Source organism: Embiotoca jacksoni, unplaced genomic scaffold (genome assembly GCF_022577435.1).
Source record: "Embiotoca jacksoni isolate LCO1_2020_lvr unplaced genomic scaffold, fEmbJac1.0.p SCAF_1, whole genome shotgun sequence".
Taxonomy (NCBI): domain Eukaryota; kingdom Metazoa; phylum Chordata; class Actinopteri; family Embiotocidae; genus Embiotoca; species Embiotoca jacksoni.
In genome coordinates this window covers 1,063,937-1,073,361 of record NW_027185229.1, presented here as the reverse complement: position 1 = coordinate 1,073,361, position 9,425 = coordinate 1,063,937, and the positions used below count along the sequence as shown (strand labels likewise).

The 9,425-nt window shown below is 47.5% G+C and overlaps 1 pseudogene; it reads right to left on the bottom strand.

Moving 5' to 3' along the window:
* Window positions 1-3,376: 3,376 nt before the first annotated feature.
* On the bottom strand, window positions 3,377-7,483 carry LOC138200765 (RNA-binding protein 15 pseudogene; annotated as a pseudogene).
* Between the last annotated feature and the right edge of the window lie 1,942 nt (window positions 7,484-9,425).

Genomic DNA, 9,425 nt, shown 5'->3' with positions numbered 1-9,425 from the left:
AAAAAAATGTAAAGATTAAATTCTAATACAAATTTAAATCCTATTCTTTATACATGCACATAAAACTGCCTGTAAAATAGATCCATCCAGAAGAATCTGAGCTGTCGATAAAATTCTCATTTTATATTTACAGGCCTGTTTAACACTAATAAATAAAACCTTCACTGATGTAAACAAACCGTATAAAGATTTATTAAACTGCTCATCAGTCTGATGTCGTCTCAGTTTAAAAAAAAGTAATCACATAGTGTTGGAGGAAAATGACCAGATTTTAAATTTTATATTTGCAGATTCTACTGTCTGGAAAACGCAGCACAACAACACAGCTGTAAATAAATAGAAGTAAACGTGTGAATGAGAGTTAACAGGAGGCGCTCTCAGGCTTTAAAGTCCAGTTTACTTTTTGTGAAGTTTCTCTGAAGCTCCGTTTGTCCAGTCAGGACGTCCTAGTTTCATCAGGTGAGGTCACACCTTCCCACAATGCATTCTTTGTATCCACTCTGTGTTTTAGGTGTTATTAAATATTAATAACCCTCTGCAGGGAAAACAGTGAACTTTTAGTTCTTTGTCACATTTTCACTTTTTACCAACAGTTTCAACTGATGGAAAAGTCTTAAAGACCAAATTAAATACTGGAGACGTCTTGTTATCGAGAGTCTAATGATTCAACTATAAATCATCTGGATAATCTTGTTCCATTATTTATGAAACATAGAGATACTTTATTCTTCAGACATGTCTTCTGTTGGTCTAAGAGCTTCAGGTGATTCACTTTTAAACACTCCAACACAGGAGATGATGAAGAAAGACTCTCGATCAGCTTGTGTTTCAAGTAGAGGTGATTTTATTCAGACATAAAAATCAAAGACAGTTTACAGGATTAACAGGACAATAAAATACTGAATACAAATATGAAAAGTGCAAAAATTGTATTTAAAATCTAAAGTACTCACCCAGACTCAGTTACTGACGGCTGTCTGGTGAATCAACTCTTCAGAGTGAACTCATGACTTCGTTCAGTCGTCCTGCAGGTAACCGACGGTTACCAGGTGGAGCCTCCAGGTGGACCTGAAACTCTCAACACTGCATTAGAACCATCTTTAACACATTCACACTTCCTTCTATTGAACACTAACAGTGTGAGTTTGTAAATCTCAGCACGTCACAACTAAATTTCCACCCTGAACTTGAATAATCACATTTCTGCACCTTCATATCAGCAGCATCGTCTGAAACGTCCAAATAATCCGAGTCAGATTCATTCAACAATCTCAACAGCAACAAATAAATCTGATATTAAAGAACAAAGTTTACCTACCACCGCTGAATGTGGTGAATTACATCACTTTCATTAACTCAGATTCACATGAGAGGAAGCTGAGACGGTTTAAAGAGCTCCATTTGTTCCTGTTAATAAACAAACTTTTCTCATGTTTGATAAATGATGTCAGATTTCCTGATGAATAACCACATGATCATCTTTCAGTGTTTGCAGCTAACGTGTGTCTCAAGCGGAACCATTTGGATCTGTTGTAACTCTGCAGGGTGACTTCAGTTGAGACTTGTCTAGCCCCGCCCACCGGCCCCGCCCACCGGCCCCGCCCACTGGCTGCTTCTTTAAAAGGTATTTTCTACAACTACTTCTCCTCCAGAACATTTATCAGAGAACTCTGGTTACTGAGCAGGTTAAGATTTGAAACAGAAAACCTGAAATCAGTTTATCAAAGAGTAAAAAACTGAACAAACATCTGCAGCTCACAGGTGATAATAATTTTACTTTTTAAACTTTAAGTAATGCCAGAATAAGTTTTTAACAGTCAGTGACAGAAGAAGCATTCAGATCACGTACTTTAGTAAAAGTACCAACCCAGTACTGTTAAAATACTCCAGTACAAGTAATAGTCCTGCAGGAAAAATCCTTCTGAAGTAAAAGTACTGAATATTAATAGAGGAACTGGTTTCTGCTGACATATCGGATCGTTGGAAGGTTTCTGCTGACATATCGGATCGTTGGAAGGTTTGTGACGAGATATCGGATCGTTGGAAGGTTTGTGACGAGATATCGGATCGTTGGAAGGTTTACTGAAATAAAACCATGTGAGAAGTTCCTGTTTGTTGGAGTTGTTAATGACTCAGACATTTGAACTGTTGCAGGTTTTAAACTACTGGTGTAACAGTGTTGTAGTTTAAAAACTCATCATTTTAGTCAAATCTTCATCTGGAAATTAACTAAAGCTGCCAGAATAAAATGTGGAGGAGCAGAAAGTAGCATCATAGAGAAATACTCTGAAAAATACAAATACCTCAATATCATACTTGAGTAAATGTACTTAGTTACTTTCCATCACTGACAACCAACATTGCATGAAGAGTTGGAATTTGGAAACAACCCAAACAGGAAAACTGGAACAAAAGGAAGTCCTACGTTGACCGTCACTGGTGGAATATAATTTACATGTTTGCATAACAACCACTGACCTATGACCTCACATGCTTGATGACCTCATCACAGTACGTACCGGTCGTGTTGTTCAGGCCGTCTGAATACATCACCTGTGGGACCGAAGCAGGCGGTCACAGGGAGACGCCGAGCTGCTCCACCACACGGCTGCGGGACACCTGGGGTCGGACACCTCGGGGGGTCGGACGCCTAGGGGGGTCGGACCCCCGGCGCTGGGTGGACCCCCGGCGCTATGTGGACCCCTGGCGCTATGTGGACCCCCGGGGGCCCCACAGTTCTGCTGGGAAGATGCTCAGCTCCCTTCAGTTTGGAGAGACGCCCCGAAGCAGCGCCGTGTCTAGAGACTCGTCCTGCAGCCGTCTGACAGCAGGAACACTTTTCTCTCATTTCAAAAGTACAGAAATCAGATCAACATGTGAGCTAAAGACTCTACCGGCGTCTCTCCTCTGCTGAGCTGTGAGCCGGACGCCGTCTCAGCGTCTCCACCTTTCCTCAGAGACGTGTTGGAAGTCTGGCCCTCGAACAGAGACCTTCCTCTTCAAAACTCCAGTGAAAGAACAACAACTACACACATGAGCTCTGCTCCTCCTGATGCTGCTGCAGAGGCCGGACCACCTCTCTGTGAGGAAGAGCAGGAGGAAGAGGAGGAGGAGGAGGAGGAGGAGCAGCAATGCTCCCGCTGAGAGGCTGTCTGATGGAGACGAGGGTCCTCAGCCACACAAACAGGCGGCCGAGGAGGACGCCTCAGACCTGACAGTGACTCTAGACTCTAGTTTGGCCACATTTCTACTTGAAGGCACGAGAAGCTCTTCATGAGCAACAGGAACACAGCAGCGACTCTTCCTCTGCTGCTGCTGTCAAAGAGAAAGCCTTTAGAGGTGGAGACACTTCCAAGAACAGAAAAGGTCACAAAAGTTGTCTTCCGAGGCACTCGTGTTTCCCACGAAAGAGCAAATTTATTAAAAACAAAGATGCATGGAGGGTTTTCTCATCTGGCGTTCTCTCTGACAGTTAAACGTGACGCTCGTGAGCTCTGCAGGTCTCCATCTGTCTCCAGACATCCGGAGTACACACCACAAATCAATCTGTTCCCATCTGAATCACAGTTCTCACATCAAGGCAACAAAAAACACCGGGAGTCCTTTCAGAGGGAGAGCGCCCCCTCTCCTCTGACGCTGGAATCACACCAGTCCTCTGATTATTTCTCCTCCTGGTCAGGAGAGAGCTCCTCATCTACAGCTTTAACAGTACATGCTCTGTCGGGGTAGTCATGGCGATTAGATTGTAAAAAAAATAATAATAAAAGTGAAGAGTTTGATTGAACAATTATTGCTCAATTAAACTGAATATGAAGTCAATATGAACGTAGAAGGGATGGACACAAAAAGTCATTCAGTGCTTTTGTAAAATTCTGTTTTGCTGAGACTGAAGGAAATAAATTCAGCTCAGTGGTCATAATAAAATAAAAAGCCAATGGTTTTAGTTTTACAGAAAATCTGCAGGTTTAAATCGTCACTTTGGAAAGTTTCTGCTGTTTTAAGACTTATTTTTAACATCTAATAATGAAAACAGCCATCAGCTGCAGCCCTGATGAACATTAACATGGTGTCCATCCTCTACAGTCACGCAGCCTGTAGATGGGGCTCAATAATAAGAGCATTAATATAATAACAATGTCAATAACACAATGACCCTCCTCTGCATCCTCATGCATGAACAACAGTCTGTTTACGGACGACTCCATAATTTGTTGTCACTTTAAGCAGGGAAAAAAAACAAAAACATGTAATTATCTTTTAGCACATCTGGAACATGTGGAGAGCGAACAGATATAAATCCTTAAATCAATAGAAAACTACAAGTGCGATCGAACTCCGTCTGCACGTCTTTCCACACCGAGCAGGTATATGCAGACTGAAGCCAGGTTGGATCAGCGGGAGGGATGCTCTGCTTGTGGTTGGTTGTTATGTTGTGGGCGGGTTCAGGTGTTAGTTTAGTTAGTTTAGTTTAGGGACACAAACAGGGACTGACAGTAAATCGACCAATCAGAGTTGAGAGTGTGCGTCCCTCTGGCTGATCCACTCTAGCGTTCACCGTGAATTTATGGCAGGTACAAATACAAAAATAATGCTAAATATTCTGTTCTGGAATGAATTTGTTTTATGTTTAAGGCAGGCGACATGAAACATTATGAACGTTATAACTGAGTTTTTAAATGCGATAAGGCAACACAGAACTGATTCACACAGTTGTTTCCTGCTATGAACGAATTTTATAGAAGTACCTTCAAGTAACAATATGTCACCTGTATCATTAAATCAAATCCATCAATTTATCAAAATCTAATCAATTCAGTGTGACTTCTTATTTATATTAACTTTGAACAGGATGAGATATAGAAGCTTCACATCGGACCTGTTGCTACTTCCTGTTTGCATCACAGTCTGACAGTAGATCAGCTGAAAAGACACGTGTATAATTTGATTTTTTTTTTCTTTTTCACGAGGCTCCTCTGATAATAACCATCACCAGGTAGTCGTCCTCTGATTTGGCAAACGATTTGGCGGAGGCATCCACGAACTGCTGGGAGAACTGACAGGGGGGGAAGGCGTGCAGGACTCCTCCGTGGTCCTTGTCCCGGCCGCCCCCCACGGGGAGGCTGATGATGCCGGCCGCCTCCTTCTGCTTCAGGTACGACACCAGGTTCTTCAGGGGCCTCTCGGTGGAGCTGCCGCCGTCCTGGACCGCGCCGTCCTCCGACTTCCCCGGCACGGCCAGCAGGATGGAGTACCCGCCGGAGCTGGCGGCCTTGATGCGACGGGACACTTCGTCCAGCTTGGGCTGGTCCAGACGCAGGCGCTGGCTGATCTTCAGCTGGGACACCTGTCCTCCGGCGGAGCCCTCCACCAGCAGGCCGGTGGCCACCTTCATGTCTCCTTCCAGCAGGTGCAGCGAGGTGGGGAAGCTGCTGTTCTTCAGCAGCAGGACGCCCTCCCAGACCCGGCTCAGCTTCAGGTCCTCCCTCCTCGCCGGACTCTTCGACGAGTCGCCGGCTTTGTGTTTGCCGTCCTTTCCCGGTTCCGACGGGCTCAGCGTCCGTCTCTTCTTGTCCGCGGTGTCTCTGGCGGGGGACGTTCTGCCGGAGCGAGGGGGGCGTTCGGGGTCGCTGCAGGCCCCGGGGCTGCGCTCCAACGAGCTGCCGTGACGCCGCGGGCCGACTTCAACGCCTTCAGGCGAGCGTTCCAGCCGCCAGCCGTCGTCCAAATGTCTCCTTTTACGGCCCAGATCTCTGCTCTGCAGCTCCATCGGCCAGACCTCGTGAGACCGCCGCTCCAGGCGGTTCACGGGGTCGAAGCCGGGTCCTCGCATCCTGTCGTGGACGCCCGGGCCCGACCACTCGGCGGCGGCGTACAGATCTCTGTCTCTGAAGCGAGCGGGAAGCGGCGGCGAGCGCTCTCGGACTCTCCCGGCGTCGGCGAGGCGGTGAGGGAAGGGCTCGGCGAGCAGCTCGTAGTGCGGCAGCGGGAGAGGAAGCTGCACGTACTGCTGCTGCTGCTGCTGGTAGCGATTCTCGGTGTCCGCGAAGTCCACCCGCAGCCGCCGGTCGGCGCCGCCGAGCGGGAAGCCTCTCATGTGAGAGCAGGCGGCCTGAGCGGCGTCCATGCTCTCGTACTGGATGTAAGCCCACGCCTCGCCCTTCCTGTAGTCGATAGTCCGGATGGTGCCGAAGCGGTCGAACTCTTTGGCCAGCGCGGCGAGAGGAATCCAGGGTCCGAGGCCGCCCACCCACAGCCGGGTCGTCGGCGTAGGTTTACCGTATCCGATTTTTATCGGGTTGTGGCCGACCACTTTCCCCGACATGGCCACTTTGGCTCGATGCGCCACGTCCAGGTTCTCGAACTTGATGAATCCGTAGGTGTTGCTCTGACCTCTCACCGCCCGCTTGATGTCCACCTCCGTGATCACCCCGAACCGGTCGAACGCCCTCCTCAGGTCGCTCTCCGTCACGCTGACGTCCAGGTTGCCTAAAAACAGCGTCCTGTTGGCCCTCTGGTCGTCCTCGGGGCTCAGCGGGTCCTCGTCCCGGAAGACGGCGCACTCCGGGATGAACGGGGGTCTGCTTCTGGCATCGTAGGCGGGGAAGTCTCTCTCTCTCTCCAGGTCTCTGAGGTGAGGCGGCGGAGGAGGCAGGCGGCCCAGAGCCAGCTGCTGGAGCCGGAAGTCTCTGTAGCCCAGACCCGTGGGGGACAGCGGCCTCTGGGCGTGGAGGTGCCGGTGTCCTGCGGGGAAACCGTCTTTGGAAACCGGGGAGCGGCTCCTGCGCTTGTTGGTGTACACCGTGTCTATCTTCAGAGGCCGGTCGTACAGCACCAGCTTGCCGCGGGCGTGTTTTGCCGCTCGCGCGTCGTCGGGCCTCCGGAAGTTCACGAACGCGACGCGCTCGTCGCTTTGTCGACTTATTTTGACACTCACGTCCCCAAACTTCTTAAACTCGTGGAACAGCCCGTCCTCCACCTCCTCGTCGTTCAGCTGGGAGCCCAGTTCACTGATTTTCAGCGTCTTGTACTCACTTTCCGGGTTGGACGGAGGCCGCGGGTCGCTGCGTGAACCGGACCGGGACGTTTCCGGGGAGATGTCCGCGCCGCCGTGCGGCTTGTTCCCCGAAACAACTCCGTAGTCGTAGCCGCTCCCGGTCCGTCCGGATGAGTTCTGTCCGTCCGAGTCCCTCACGTCTCTCTTCTCACCGTGTAAACTTCTCCGGGACGAGACGCCGCTCGGGGCAGAGCCGTTGGCCGCGTTGCTGCCCGCCGTCGGCGGGGCTCCGGTCTTCTTGCTGCCCGGGTAGCTTCCTCCTCGGTCTCTGCTGTCATCCAGCGCCCGGGAGCGCTTCTTCACCGGCGACCGCTCTTTCCCCTTCATTTCCGAGGGCGGATATCTGTCGTTCACTTCTCAAACCGACTGAAACTAACGGAACTTCAGCGGGTTCAACTGCAACTCTTAGAGCAGCGACGCGGGCGCCATGTTGGACTACTTTCACTACTGTACAGGAAGTCCCGCCTCCGCGCCTTTAGAAAAAGCTGATTGGCCGTGTGGTTGCGTCAGTCACGTAAAAGGAAGGCAGCTGGCCTATCATAAACAAGGGTGCGGCTCGGTGTTGTGGGGGTCAAAGTACAGTCCTGCAGGCTGGATATGATTCAGTTTAATGAGAGAAGAAAATCTGAAGTTTGTGTTTCAGATAAGTCTAATAAATAAAAAATGATGCATCGCGAGCTGATTTTGCAAGTTTACAATGACAGAGTTACAACAACATAAAGTGGTGTCCTCGAAGTAAGAACACTTACAGTGAATTCAGTAATACAGAGCAGGAAAACAGTTCATTTGCAATGGACGGGAGGAGGGGAGGAGGGGGAGGGGGGCAGACTGATAGAATCTGTAGAACAAGGATCAAATAAAATGTTTGCAATTGTGGAGTCAGCAGTGCAACAGGTGAAGGCCAAGCTGCACTTATGGGAATAAAACAGTTTCTCTATTGTCACCGCATAGATATACACAGCAAAATTTCGTTTGGCACCATTTATAAAAAATAAATAGAGAAGAGAAAACATAAATGTAATAATATATGCATGTTTGTGTACAAAAAACTATAAACACAATAAACATGATCGATCAATCATGTCATTTCCAAGATGCATGAAAATATGTTTTAAAAAGTGAGCCGTCTGTATGTGACTACTGGATACTCGACACATGCCACTAGAGGGCAGAAAGGTTTCTGTTATCAGCAACATCAGCTGCAGTTCGTCACAGAAACAGGAAGGTGAAGTCAAAATGTCACAATCAACAGAAACTTTTGGGTTCCAGAAGAAGTGAAACTCAGCCAGTGTCTTCATGTCCAAAATATCCAGTAAAGATTTGTGTTCAATCGTCCCATCAGTAGAAAAAAAAAACAACAACACTTGACATTTCGATTTTGATAAAGATTTTGTTTATTTCGTTTTTTATCAAATGAGTTCTGAAACTTAATTACTTAAATTCAGTTAGGAATCAATTTAAAATATGTACAGAATCAAAGGCACATCAAAGGTACAATACTTTACAAACAGGAAACACTGTCGCATCAGCTGCTCTCCCTACATTATATAACACTGAAATCCATTAATTACATCCTGTAATATCCACACAAAGTTATATTTTCCTGTTAAATTCCCTTCTAATCCTGTTCTATGCCTCCTGTAAAGAACTAGAATTAGAGGCGACCTCCAGTTTGTTTCAGTTTGCATTAACCCTTTAACTCTCATCTTAATCACACTTTCTGTCGGCATGCAGCCAGAGCCGTCGTCCTCACGATACCATTACGTGAGCTATTTGCTGATGTTCAGGCTTTATTATTTCTATTGATAATGCACAAAGATAAAAGGCTGACGCATGTATGTAGGGCACTCCCACACGGAGGATTACAGACTGCGTGACAGCCGGAGCAGAGGTGGTCGTGCAGAAATTAAACTGGCTTACTTAACGGACAGAAAAGACGACAATTCAGAAACTCATGCAAACATATGTGCACACACAAACATGCAAATGTCTGCTTCTCCAAATTAAATGTCCATTTCTTTGCGGAGATTCTTAAAACTTCCTCCTATTTGCTCTGCAGGCATTCACAGAACAAACGAATTAAGTTCACCTTAACAAGTCAAAATAAACGACAGAATCACTTCATCTTCATCTTCTAATCTCAATAATTAATATCTGTATCTGAGTCTGACCGAATTATTTGCTGCAGCAGCCTTGTTGCACCAACAACTCTCTCCAAAGAACGTGAGTGCTGTGCTGCAGGGGTTTTCTAAAAAGGATTATGTTGCCCAAAAACGGGGACAGGAGCTTTGCCCTGGACTATGTGAGCTGGACCGGCCCCTCTTTGAGAGACCATCTGGTGAAGTTGCTCTCTATACTGTCACATGTCCTC